Source organism: Prionailurus bengalensis, chromosome B2 (assembly GCF_016509475.1).
Source record: "Prionailurus bengalensis isolate Pbe53 chromosome B2, Fcat_Pben_1.1_paternal_pri, whole genome shotgun sequence".
Classification (NCBI taxonomy): Eukaryota; Metazoa; Chordata; class Mammalia; order Carnivora; family Felidae; genus Prionailurus; species Prionailurus bengalensis.
Genome location: NC_057349.1, coordinates 9,106,019 through 9,119,498, shown reverse-complemented (window position 1 = coordinate 9,119,498; position 13,480 = coordinate 9,106,019).

Here is a 13,480-nt window from a genome sequence, read left to right as displayed (position 1 = left end):
GAAGGGACGTGACATGACAGAGGGTCTGTGTGAGTCAAGATGAGGGCAGGACAAGAAGCAACGCCTCATACAAGAGGAGAGTCCACCCTCCTCCCTAGTGAGCAGCAGAGCCACCGGGGACCAAGGCAAAGTCTGCAGAGGGCCATTTGAGTAAGCAGAGCCAAGGAACACTTTAGTTGCTCTTCGGGTTGTCCTCCGGCAGGGACTGTCTATAAACAGCAGCCAGTTGGACAGCCATCAACTGTCCAGCGGATATGGTGGCTGTTCATGCCTTAGAACCTTGCTCTTTCCAGAGGTTCAGGTCATTTATAGACCCCCAAGATGGAGCCAGGATACATAAGAAGTGTTGATGTGGTAAAGCAATCCTCTGCATCCACACTGGGTGGCCTGAAGACAGCCAGCTCGAGACCTCTTTACCGCCTGGCAGAGGTGACCACAGCCCAGTAGACATTTGTACACAGGTGCAGATTATTGTTCAACACCCATTGGTCATACTATGTAGACTATTCCATGACTTAATAGTTTTAACTTTCAGCACCTGGACCAGTTTGGGCAAAGTAAGTCCCCAATAAATATTTGTTGAATAAATGGGCAATCTAGGAGTGATCTTTCCATGTAGAAGGTACAGACTTCCATTATGCTTTTTAAATGGCTGCACAGTACTCTACGACATGAGGCAATCTATTTAACTATTTTCCCACTGAAAAACATTCTGGAAAGTATTTCTGTAGGTTAGATACAAAGTACAACTGCTGAGCCAAGTACATAGATTTTTTGATAGATATTGCCAAACTGTCCTCCAGTAAGGATATACCAATTTATACTCAGCAAAGTTAAATGATATGATAGCAAATGTTGACTGAGAGTTTACGTTACCCAAGGCAACTTCCCAAATATTCTGCATGGGTTGCTTAGGTTATTCTTTAAAACAGCCCTTTAAGATAGGTATTTTTTGTCATCATTTCACATTTTAGTTAGAAATGGAAGCATAGAGAAGTCAAGCAACTTGACCGAAGCCATGGATTAGTGGACTGGACTCCAGAGCATATGTCCTTAACCATGTGCCTCTCTCAGGAAGGGTATCTGTTTTCCCACATCCTCAGTGATAATAGGGGATTATGCACTCTGTCCATCTCTTATGAGATAATGTGGGTGAACATACGGGATGAGCTCAAACGTGGACGTAAAGGATAAAAGATTAGAGAGTTGATTCCATGTGGTTACTCCTCTAGTAGACCCAATTTTTACTATTTTTGTGACTAAACAAAAAGTTCTAATGTTCTTGCTGACAGCGTGAGAGTATCAGAGAGGGATCTGAGCAGCAGACAGCAGAATCCACGCTAGCTTATTTCAACAGAAATGGATTTATCATTTGCTATCTGGGCTTACAGAATTTCCAAGAAGACCAGAACCGAGTTTGGTGGCCACACGGCCAGGAACAACGCCACTGCGAGAGATACCCAACCACACTAGGCGCCTGTCTGATGCCAGGAAACCTCTTTTCTGCTGCCTGGAGCAAGGGGCATGACGCAGGTGTGTTGGCAAGTCCTGAAAAATCAATCTCCACTGTGGGACCCTAGCTCCCCGTGGGCTGCCGCCTCATGTTGTTCACCCCACCTTCCGAGTCTCTCGTGGACGCTACTTGCAGAGGAGCCTGGGAATGGATCGTCAGCTTGCTAGCTTCTGAGGTATAATCCAGAAGGGTTTGGAGTCCTACACAAATGGCAGATCCTGCTACGAGCACACGTACTTTTTCTCCCTAAGCATTCAATGAAGTTTTGCCCTCTGTGAATAAGGGGCGGGGGAGGTGATCTATAAATATCTTTATTTTTCCTGTATTTTCACTTTTGCAATTTGTCCTGAACATGAGGGCAAGGCCATGAGTGGCTCCAGATGGGAAGAGAACAAAGAGTGGAAGTGGACCAGTGAAGATTTAACATCCTCAAAAGAAGATCATCGATCGCCTATTAATATAGATGTAACAATGGTGGCTGTTAGTGGCATTCATCCTCTCCCCACCCCCCAGAACTGACTTCTGTGCACTCTCCACCATCCCTCCTGTCTGCACGGCTACTATAGGACCTTTCTGATTCATGCATTCTCCTTAGGAGTCTTTCACAACTACATTTCCCCCACCAAATGGGACTGATCTAGGGATGGGCACCTGACCCAAACTAAGACAATGAGTGCCTTGACTGGTAGCTTTGAATTTGTGACTCAATTTGTGGAACCCAGAAGATATGTAACTGAAGTGCCATTGGCAGACCTGTCTCTTGCATGTAGAGGAGGAAGCCAGTCTGCACTGAAAGAAATGAAGCCAACCCAAATGAGGAAAGATGGTCAGACAGAGAGTTCCAGGAGGGTTTGAGCTTCTGGTTCAAGTGCTTCCTGAGACTCAACTGCATTACGGCCTTCTTGTGACTTCCCATATCTGACCAAGTTTAAGACACCATCGGTTAAGAGATGCACCACCTTGTTCGCATGTATTTTATGTAAATACACTTGCAATCAAACCATAATGTGCTATCAAGTGTTAGACTCATCTTATTTCAGAGATATTTTTAAAAATTGTAATGCAAATTTTAGAATCAATGAAATAGTTATTCAACTCTTCCTTGGAGTCTAAGCAAATTCAAGTTGGCTTGCTTGAGTTACAATCACAACTAATATATTATGGACTTACATAAGTGAGTGTAAGGCAAAGATAAGTTCTGACCCGGGAACATGAAAAGGATATGGAAGTAAGTATTTCTTAAGGGAAAACTTATTTCATGCAAGCATCATAAAGAGCATAAATTACCCTGGAAGTAATTGCGATCACCGGTGTCTTCGATGTCCTCATCTGCTCCTCCCGTGTTACTTAGAAGCACCGTAGTGACCCATCTTGAGGTGAAGAATGACTTACAGTAACAACACTTTCAAGCAAGTCAATGAAGGTGTTTTCCTATAATTATTATTCATAGATACAATTTTGAATATTGGTTAATATACGTGAGCATCTTCTCAACGTAAAAGTTAGAAAGTCCTCAGAACGATCCTCCTAATAGAATTAAATTGTTTTGTAACAACTAGTGATGAATGAGTGATTCAAACTGAAGAAAGCTTTGAAACTCCACAAATAAGCAAACTCTTCTTTGGTAACAAAACAATTTGGAAACTCAGATTTACCTTCATCAGTGCAGGTCAAAGAGGTCCTCTCTGAAGGCTAGGGAAATTTACAAACTATTAAAGATGGTTGCCCCGCCAAAAGGAATTTCTGGAGCTAAAAGAGAATTCATTCTTACAGATCCAACTGTCCCGTAGCCCACTTTTACTTTAAATTTGGCTTGTGGTGTTGCTGCAGCCGTAGTGTGAGCTGTGAACTTGCACAGTGTGCCAGATGGCAGTGGGGAGCCCATTAGGTATGCATCACACATCCCGATCAAAACTGAAAGAAATTATGCTCAGATTGAGGAGAGACACTCGAGAGTAAGGCAATGATTAGAATTTTCTGTATTTTTACAGAAGATTTCACATAATCATTGTCCATAAATAAACTCATTCTTATGATCCTGCAGACCCAAATCTGGGATAACTTCCAGAGGAGCTCCTCTCGTGGTTTGGGTCAGAACGTGCACGTCCTCATGATATTCATTAGAGAACGCCATAGAACTGATGCCCTTTCAAGGTTATCTCGAAGAGTCTGAGACTCAGAGTGGAGGCTAATGCATTAAATGTTGTGCCTTTCAGAGGAGGGCTGTTCTTTGATAGGTACTGGAGAGGAAATAGAGGAATTCAGTTACAAAGGAAGCTTATTAGAATCTTTGAGAGAACAGGCTTGATGAAAATAAATGGGAAATGCAGTGCACAAATACTGCTGATAGGAAAAGTCTAAGTAGTATTTTGAAAGGGGCTGAGGGACCCAAAGCGTATAAAATAACATTATCTGATTGTAAAGTTTATCATCTCTGAAATAAGATCTAAGATTGTGTTTGTCGCTGAACAAAATCATGAGATTGTACCATAATCATACATTCCCAGTTATCTGCGGAGTAGAAGACATTTATATTAGGGCTTGTTCTGATGTACTCTCGGGAGAAAAGAGCTTCCTTTTTGTTGCTTAAGGAGAGACCATCACTGTCAATACGTCCATGGAAGCCAGTCCCAGCTCTGCCCTGAGTTGCCTTTTTGGCAAGGAGTAAACAAATACGTTTTTCTAGTTCTCGGTTTCCCCATCTATAAAATAAGGGGGGGGGGGAATTCTCGTCTGTCCCCACCCACTGGGATGCTGTGAAAACAAATGTCAGAAAGAGACATTTCAAAGGGGGAAATCTCTGTCTCAGATGAAGGGAAGAAAAACAATTCTTTTCTGCCCTATCCCCAAATTTTCTGCGAATGCTAGACTAAATAGTGTGAGTCTAACAGTCTTTGGAGTCCAGAATCATCTCTGAGGGGAACCTGGAGGGCTGCAGACAAGCGGCTGCAATAGCAAAAGCACGGAAAATAGTGTTGGTGCCTAAGGTGAACGTGGCCCTCCAGTTGTGAGGGATAGGGGGTGTGTAGACTCCCTGTTCTTGTGAAGCATGCGGTCTAGTGCCCAAGGGAGCCCTGGAACTGCACTTTCCAAACCTGCCTCTGCATCAGGATCACCTAGGAAGCTTCCCCCAAAACACCCAGATCTGCCTCTCCCCAGGTCTAGTGAATTAAAGCCTCTGGAATGGAGACGGTAGACTGGCAGAGGTGATTGGAAGACATCGCTGGGCTTCCCATTTGAACTTGACTCAAGGGTGGCTCTGCCATTATTTATGTTCAGCAAGATGTTGCTTGAACAGAGAATTCAACTTCTAAAGCAAAACAAAGCAAAACAAAACAAAAAAACCCTTTGATTTAAAAAAAACCATAGGTCTGATGTGTTTCCTCAGAAGCAGGAAATTATTTCCAGAGTTTCTTTCGTCCATTCAACAAATACTTATTGCACGCCCGTTGTGGCCCTAGGGTCTCATAACAGTCTACACCCATTTCCAACGTGGGGGAAAAGGAGTTCAGCCCCCACCCCGTCCCTACTTCAGATGCCCATGGCGAGCCCAGCTTGTTACCTGTGCTTCTGACCAACCAGCTTATATATACATTGGAAGTTCCAATGACACCCTCCTCGGGTCTCATTAATTTGTTAGAGTACCTGACAAACTCAAGGAAACATTTTACCTACTAGAATACTGGTTTATTATAAAAGGGTGCAACTCAGGAACAGCCAAACAGAAGAGATACTTAGGGGAAGGTGTGGGGAAAGGGCACAGAGCGTCCATTCCATCTCCAGACCCAGCATTCTCCCCACATCACATCTCCATGGGCTCACCAACCCAGAAGCTCTTTGGTTTTCTACGAATGCTTCACTACTTAGTCATAACCGATGAAATCATTGGCCATTGGTGACTGATTCGACCTCCAACACTTCTCCCCACCCCAAGGTCAGGGGGTGAGACTGAATAGGAGCTCTGCACCAGAAATGGGGACGAAGACCAAATATATATTTCTCATTATAAAGAAAAGGACAAAGTCCCAGTTCTTCTGAAGCTATCATCAACATAAACTGAATATCCAGGCCCGCAGGTTGTGTTTTTCTAGGTTTTATTCTTTAACTGAACCAGATGTTCTTCTCAATTCTACACATTCTTTCTTACGCCACCCCCTTCCACCACCCTTTCTTCCCTCCAGAAAGTCATTTCTATTTATTTGCAAACACAGATTTTAACGTCTGCTCATCTGAAGTATATTAGTCCCTGCATATCTCTGCCATTGGTTCTGAACCAGGCAGTGCATAAAGCAAGTACGTCTGCATAACATGTGCTTGTTCCCTGGCTTTATTTCCTTCTGTTTTATATTCGATATGACAGGTCAGAAATATGTCTCAGAGCAGGATGTTTATATGTACATACCTTAAGTAGATATGATTTGATGGGCGATGTGGACGTAATCAATCAATCGACAAATATTTACGGAGACATTCCTGAATGTATAAAACAATGTCCTCATTCCCAAGAAGCATATCGAGCTTCCTGTGAGGGGCAACTCTGAAATTATAGCAGAGACCTACCCTCTCCCTGCAGTCATCTGAAAAAAGAAGGAAGGATTTTAAAGGTGAAGGGCAGATTATCTCCTCTTGTAGCCCAAAGCCAAAATGATGACTGCCACATAGTGAATAGTTCGACATCAGTGTGTGTGTGTGTGTGTGTGTGTGTGTGTGTGTGTGTGTGTGTTGCAAGAACAGAACTAGTGGGTTCCTAGAGGGATAAACTCTTCACTGCTCCTGGTGGATATCTCACCAGCTTTGGGCAGGATGAAAGTGGTTAGCTCTAGATAAAATCAATAAAAGGGAAGGCCGTCCTCTGTCCTTTTCACCTTTGTTTTTCCTGCTCCCTCTCAGCTGGGCTTTCTCATTAGCACTGACTCCCATCTTCCTGGTCCCAGAACACTGTTACTCAAGGCCCCACTGTGCATCCTCCCTCCTTACCAGGATATGAAGGTAGTATTTGTACCCACCCCCACCTCCACTCATCTATAGGGTGGTTCTACTTGCTCCTTGGTGGATGGACCTTTATTCCTACTTGTTCCAGAGCATCACTCCTAAAGCTGGCTAGCCCAAGGGAGAAGATGACCTTCCTATAGAGAGGAGGACCACTGTCCAAGTAAGAATGCGGTCCAGGTAAGAATGCTGTCCATCTAAGGACATTATCTACATAAGGACATTGTCCACATAACAAGTCTACTGGTTTCCCCAACAACATTCCAAGCTCTTATTATTGTACTTTCTTTACCACCAAATTTAGCCTCTCCAATCCAGATTCTTTGAAATTGCTGGTAAATTTTAGCAGATCAAGTAAATGATTCCATGCAAACCAGCCAATGGGACAAGAGTCACAGAGAATTTAAACACTCATCTTTTGTCTTAGGTGTCTGAATTATTACAGTCTCTAAAGACAATCTCCCCTCCTTTGTTCTCTAGCGCTAAGAAATGACTCTAAGGGGAGGAATTTTAGGTTAGGGTAGTAAGGATAGAAGATATATTAAAATTAGAAGGACCTTCACCTCATACTATTACATATAGGTCATCCCCAGCACAAAACTAGCTCAATGAAAAAAATTCAGCCACCTTCTTAAAGGTTTCTTCTGCAAGGAGAGAAAAAAATGCTTCAAGCAGCATTCATGTTTTCTAAATTTTCTACCAGAGTTTAAGTTGGAAAGGTTCTCATACAACAATAATGTGTAACTGTTTCTCTGTATGTTTCCAACAAAATAACTTCAGAGTTAAAAAAAAATTTATAATAGAATCTTGAGGGATATAACTTCAGGGATTAAATATTGACTATTTGCTCTTAAACCAAGGACATATTGTTTTTCTTTGACCTCTTAAATCCTCATTGAGTAACCAAAAGATAAAAATCGTAGTATTTCTGGCATTTCAGAAAAGCTTCTGTTTTGTTTTGAGCAACTTAAGATATAAACAGAAAATGTCATTCTGACCAAAAGCCTATGATCATTTTTTTATGAAGAAGTTGTTAGCAAAGGCATATACCTATGGTATGTAGAATTTACCTGGTATATTGGTGTCCTGGGACTGCTGTATCTTCATGGCTTAAAAACAACAGAAATTTATTGTCTCACAGATGCTAAAGGTCTGGGATCAAGGTATTGTTGGGACTGTGGTCTTTCTTAAAACAGTAGGGAAATCCTTCCTTATCTCTTCTAGCTTCTGGTAGTTTCTTGGCAATCTTTGGCATTTCTTGGCTTGTAGCTACATAGTCCAATCTGTGCTTTCATCGTCAGATGACATTTTCCCTGTGTCTCTGTGTTTTCATATGACCATCTTCTTATATGACCACCAGTCATATTGAATTAAGGGCCCACTCTACTCCTGTGTGACCTCTTTTTTAGGGGGACACAATTTAACCCACAACACTTGGAATCTGTAATTTTGTTTGAGAATGACTTGGAAACCCGGTATTGTTTTCTGGGGAAACTGGCTACTTTGAAAGTGGTCCACTTTCAGAGCTGTGTGGATAGGCCACTGGGCTCCCCTTTAGAGTGGCATGGGTTTCAGAAGGATCCTTGAATCAAGAGTGTGAACATCTGAGTCAGAAACTCAGCTTAGCCATCTAGCACGTATGAGACTATGCTTGACATTATATCTCTGTAATCCTCTGTGTTAGAGAGGGTAAAAATACCTAGGTTTTTCAGAAGATTAAAGACGCCAATGTATTACAGAGGGCAAAAGCACCTAGTCTAGCTGTGTATTGTAAACACATATATTTTAAAAATTCTTAAACAAAGTATGTACCCATATATTACTTGTAAAGTTAAAATATTTTAATGTAAAAGCATAAGGCTTTATAATCTATGAAGTACTCACAAATTCAGATGTTTTTACATTTGATAAATCATATCCAATGTCTTAAAATCTTTAACATTCCATCCAAAGTGCCTGCCACTCATCTTAGATTCCGTTTGTGCAAATTAGTGGCATTTCAGGCAACTGTCCATCACACTGCTGTGGTTCCACATTCTACCTCTTTCTTTTCTTCCTCTTGCCTTCTACCTTTTACATTTGCTGTTCTTTTACTTTTCTTGTTTGTTTCTCTGAGGGCTTCTTCTCCACCCAAGGGCATTCCCAAAAGCACCAGGATGCTCTAATCCACCTGCCCACATACAAGAACATGTACCGTACAAGAACAGGACTAGTGAGTACCTAGGGGGATAAACTTTCACTTTTCATCATGGATATCCCTCCAGTTTGGGGCAGGATGAAAGCAAGGTCAACTTTAGGCAATACTAAATGAAGGGAAAGATGGCCCTATGAGTTTCCAAGTATTAAAAGCAAAGACTTAACTAAAAAAGGCTTGCTGGACAGGCCTGAGTCACAGTGCCACCCCTCGAGTGGGGGTAAAGGGGCTCAGCTTCAACTAAATCACAAGGTTCCTGGCAGCAGGCAAAACAGCAGATGCTTTCTGTATATCTATACGTGAGTGTCACACACATATAAACCCACATACATCATTTATCCAGCAGACATTTACTGAGCAAGTACAGCGTGCTAAGTACCGAGAGACAAGGTTAACTAAAGAAAAATATCTGCTCTGAAGACGTCCACAGTTTCATGGAAGAGAAAAAAAAAACCAATAAGAAAGTAATAGATTACCATCATAATTCACATGCTGTGGAAAAGAGGAGACATCTACATCTGCCTGGGTAGCCTGGTCTAATTCACTATGATATCTTACTCAGATCAGAGGTTGGCCAACTTATCCTGTGAAGGGCCAGATACATATGTTCAGCTTCATGGGTTCAACTGTGTTGCAATGACTCAACTCTGCCCTTGTAACCCAAAAGCAGCCATAGACGATATGTAAACCAATGGGCTTGACTATGCTCTCATAAAACTTTATTAACAAAAACCAAGCTTTGAATTTGATTTACTTTTTCATGTGTCGTGGGATACACTCTTCTTTGGATGTTTCTTCAACCATTCAAAAGTGTAAAAAGGATAAAAATCATTCTTAGATCACAGGGTGTATAAAAACAGACCATGGGCCAGATTTGACCTGGCACATGGTGCGCTGACCTAGATTATTGCCATAGTCCCGGCCCCTCCAACACATTCCTCATTCTGCGGCCAGGAGTCCTTCTTAGACCAGATCTTATCACGTCATACATTGTCTCAATGACTTCTCGTTGCCTTTAGGATAAATTCCAAATGTCTCCATACTGGTTTATAAGGTACTCCACAATCCCCTGCTGAACCACTTTCATTTTTTTCAAGAGGCCATGCATTCATGTTCCCTGCTCCCATGCTATATTACCTGAGCAATTCCTATTCATTCCTCTATTTCCTCCTCCAGGAAGCCTTCCCTAAATTCTCGCTAAGCCCAGGTGAGGTGTCCTTCTGCAGTGCTTTAAGAGCCTCAGGTATTGCCTCACATCACGGCACTTATTATGTATGATTATTAAATATAGCTATCACTATGTCATTATTACTATTCCCTACTTGCGAGTCTCTGTCTTAAGCTTGATCAAGACAACCAACCTCTAAGTTTATCTGCTTCTCACTTACAGCCGCAGTTTCTAAATTGGAGTCTGACACAAAGTACATGCTCAGTAAACACTCTCCGGATGAATGAAAAATATTGCAGGGGGCGGGGGATATGATCTGAGGAATCTACACGGAGGAGGTGTTCCCTGAGCTGAGCCTTAAAAGATGAGTAACTGTAGAATTTTGACAGACAGTGATGGGCATTTTCAAGCAGAGTAACAGCTGTAGCAGTAACAGAAGTGGGAGAGACCATCTGAGGAACTTCAGGCAGTTTGGTATGGCTGGAGTCTTGTTGCCTGTCGGAAAATGATGGGAAGTGAGACGGGAGAGAGAACCTGAGAAACTGTAGGCTAAGATCAGGAATTCAGTCTTAATTCCTCAGGTCACGGGGAGTCTCAAAAAGACAAAGTTTGTCAGATTGATGTTTTAGCAACTTCACTTAGATCTCATTGCCCAGTAGATAGTCTAGATCCAATTAAAGTGTCTGAGAGAAAGTAGACAAGATCATTTTGGCAGCAGACCTGGCTGGAGTTTGATGCCAATTTCACATTACGAAATAAATTCAGATTCTGCAGCAACAGTTCACAAAAGAAATAAAGACACGCAAATCAAGGATATGTTCGTGAAAACACAGGGGAAGTTTCATACTTGAAACTCAGGAAAAATGGCCAAGTCGGAAATACAGAATTAGAAAAAGTCACAGCCTCTAAGTATATGTCATCTGGTTCACTAGCCCACATGTGCCTTTTTTTTTTTTTTTAACATTTATTTATTTTTGAGAGACAGAGAGAGACAGAGTGCAAGCAGGGGCGGGCAGAGAGACAGGGAGACCCAGAATCTGAAGCAGGCTCCAGGCTCTGAGCAAGCTGTCAGCCCAGAGCCTGACGCGGGGCTTGAACTCACGAACCATGAGATCATGACCAGAGTGCAAGTCAGACGCTTAACTGACTGAGCCACCCTGGTGTCCCCACATGTGCCTATTTAAATTTACTAAATGGATGAAGGGGGTCAGAAGGTAAACATTTCCAGGTATAAAAGAAATAAGCCATGGGGATGTAATCTATGGCATGGTGACTATGGTTAATAGCACTGTGTTGCAAAAAATAGATCAATCTTAAAAATTCAACTTAATTAATATATTTTCTAAATTTACATGCTAGTTAGCATATAGTGCAACAATGATTTCAGGAGTAGATTCCTTAATGCCCCTTTCCTGTTTAGCCCATCCCCCCCACTCCCTCCAGTAACCCTGTTTGTTCTCCATACTTAAGAGTCTCTTATGTTTTGTCCTCCTCCGTTTTTATATTATTTTTGCTTCCCTTCCCTTATGTTCATCTGTTCTGTGTCTTAAAGTCCTCATATGAGTGAAGTCATAAGATTTTTGTCTTTCTCTGGCTAATTCCACTTAGCATAATACCCTCCAGTTCCATCCACGTAGTTGCAAATGGCAAGATTTCATTCTTTTTGATTGCCGAGTGATACTCCATTGTATATATACACCACATCTTCTTTATCCATTCATCCATCAATGGACATTTGGGCTCTTTCCATACTTTGGCTATTGTTGATAGTGCTGCTATAAACATGGGGGTGGATGTGCCCCTTCAAAACAGCACACCTGTATCCCTTGGATAAATATCTAGTAGTGCAATTTTTGGGTCGTAGGGTAGTTCTATTTTTAATGTTTTGAGGAACCTCCATACTATTTTCCAGAGTGGCTGCACCAGTTTGCATTCCCACCAACAATGCAAAAGAGATCCTCTTTCTCTGAATCCTCAACATCTGCTGTTGCCTGAGTTGTTAATGTTAGTCATTCTGACAGGTGTCAGGTGGTATCTCATTGTGATTTTGATTTGTATTTATGTGATGCTGAGTAATGCTAAGCATTTTTTCATGTGCCGGTTGGCCATCTGGATGTCTTCCTTGGAGAAGTGTCTATTCATGTCTTTTGCCCATTTCTTTACTGGATTATTTGTTTTTCGGGTGTTGGGTTTGATAAGCTCTTTGTAGATTTTGGATACTAACCCTTTATCTGATATGTCATTTGCAAATATCTTCTCCCATTACATTGGTTGCCTTTTAGTTTTGCTGACTGTTTCCTTCACTGTGCAGAAGCTTTTTATTTTGATGAGGTCCCAGTAGTTCATTTTTGCTTTTGTTTCCCTTGCCTCCGGAGACATGTTGAGTAAGAAGTTGCTGCAGCCAAGGTCAAAGAGTTTTTTGCCTGCTTTTTCCTCCAGGATTTTGATGGCTTCCTGTCTTACATTTAGGTCTTTCATCCATTTTGAGTTTATCTTTGTGTCTGGTGTAAGAAAGTGGTCCAGGTTCATTCTTCTGCATGTTGCTGTCCAGTTTTCCCAGCACCACTTGCTGAAGAGACTGTCTTTATTCCATTGGATATTCTTTCCTGCTTTGTCAAAGATTAGTTGGTCAAATGTTTGTGGGTCCATTTCTGGGATCGCTATTCTGTTCCATTGATCTGAGTGTCTGTTTTTATGCCAGTACCATACTGTCTTGATGATTACAGCTTTGTAATACAGCTTGAAGTCCGGGATTGTGATGCCTCCTGCTTTGGTTTTCTTTTTCAAGATTGCTTGGCTATTCGGTGTCTTTTATGGTTCCATACAAATTTTAGGATTGTTTGCTCTAGCTCTGTGAGGAATGCTGGTGTTATTTTGATAGGGATTGCATTGAATATGTATATTGCTTTGGGTAGTATTCACATTTTAACAATATTTGTTCTTCCTATCCAGGAGCATGGAATATTTTTTCCTTTTTGTGTGTGTCTTCTTCAATTTCTTTCATAAGCTTTCTATAGTTTTCAGTATATAGACTTTTCACCTCTTTGGTTAAAAATTCAATTTATTGATCATAGTAAGCTACATTTCCTACAATCATTAGCCACATGTAGCTAATGGCTACTGTATCTGACAGTACAGAATTATAGAACATTCCCATTATTGCAGAAGGTTCTATTGAACAACACCATCTAGACTGTGTTGAAATTACAGTTAAAGTCAAGACTGTTCAGGAAGTTCCTCAAAAAGTTAACCATAGAACAGCCCTAGTACCTAGAAATTCCACTACTGGTTATGTACCCCAGAGAACTGAAATCACGGACTTGAACAGATATGTGTAGGCTAACATCACAGCAACATTATTTACCATATCTAAGAGGTAGAAGTAACCCCGGAGTCCATCAATAGACAAATGGATGAACAAAATGTGGTATATACATTCAATGGAGTATCATTCATCCATAAAAAGGAACAAAACTTTGATATCTTGTACAACATGGATGGACTTCGAAACATGTGAAGGGAAATAAACAAGACACAGGACAAACGTTGTATATACTACTTGTACGTGGTACCTAGATTAGTCAAATTCGCAAAGGCCGAAAGTAGCATGGTGACT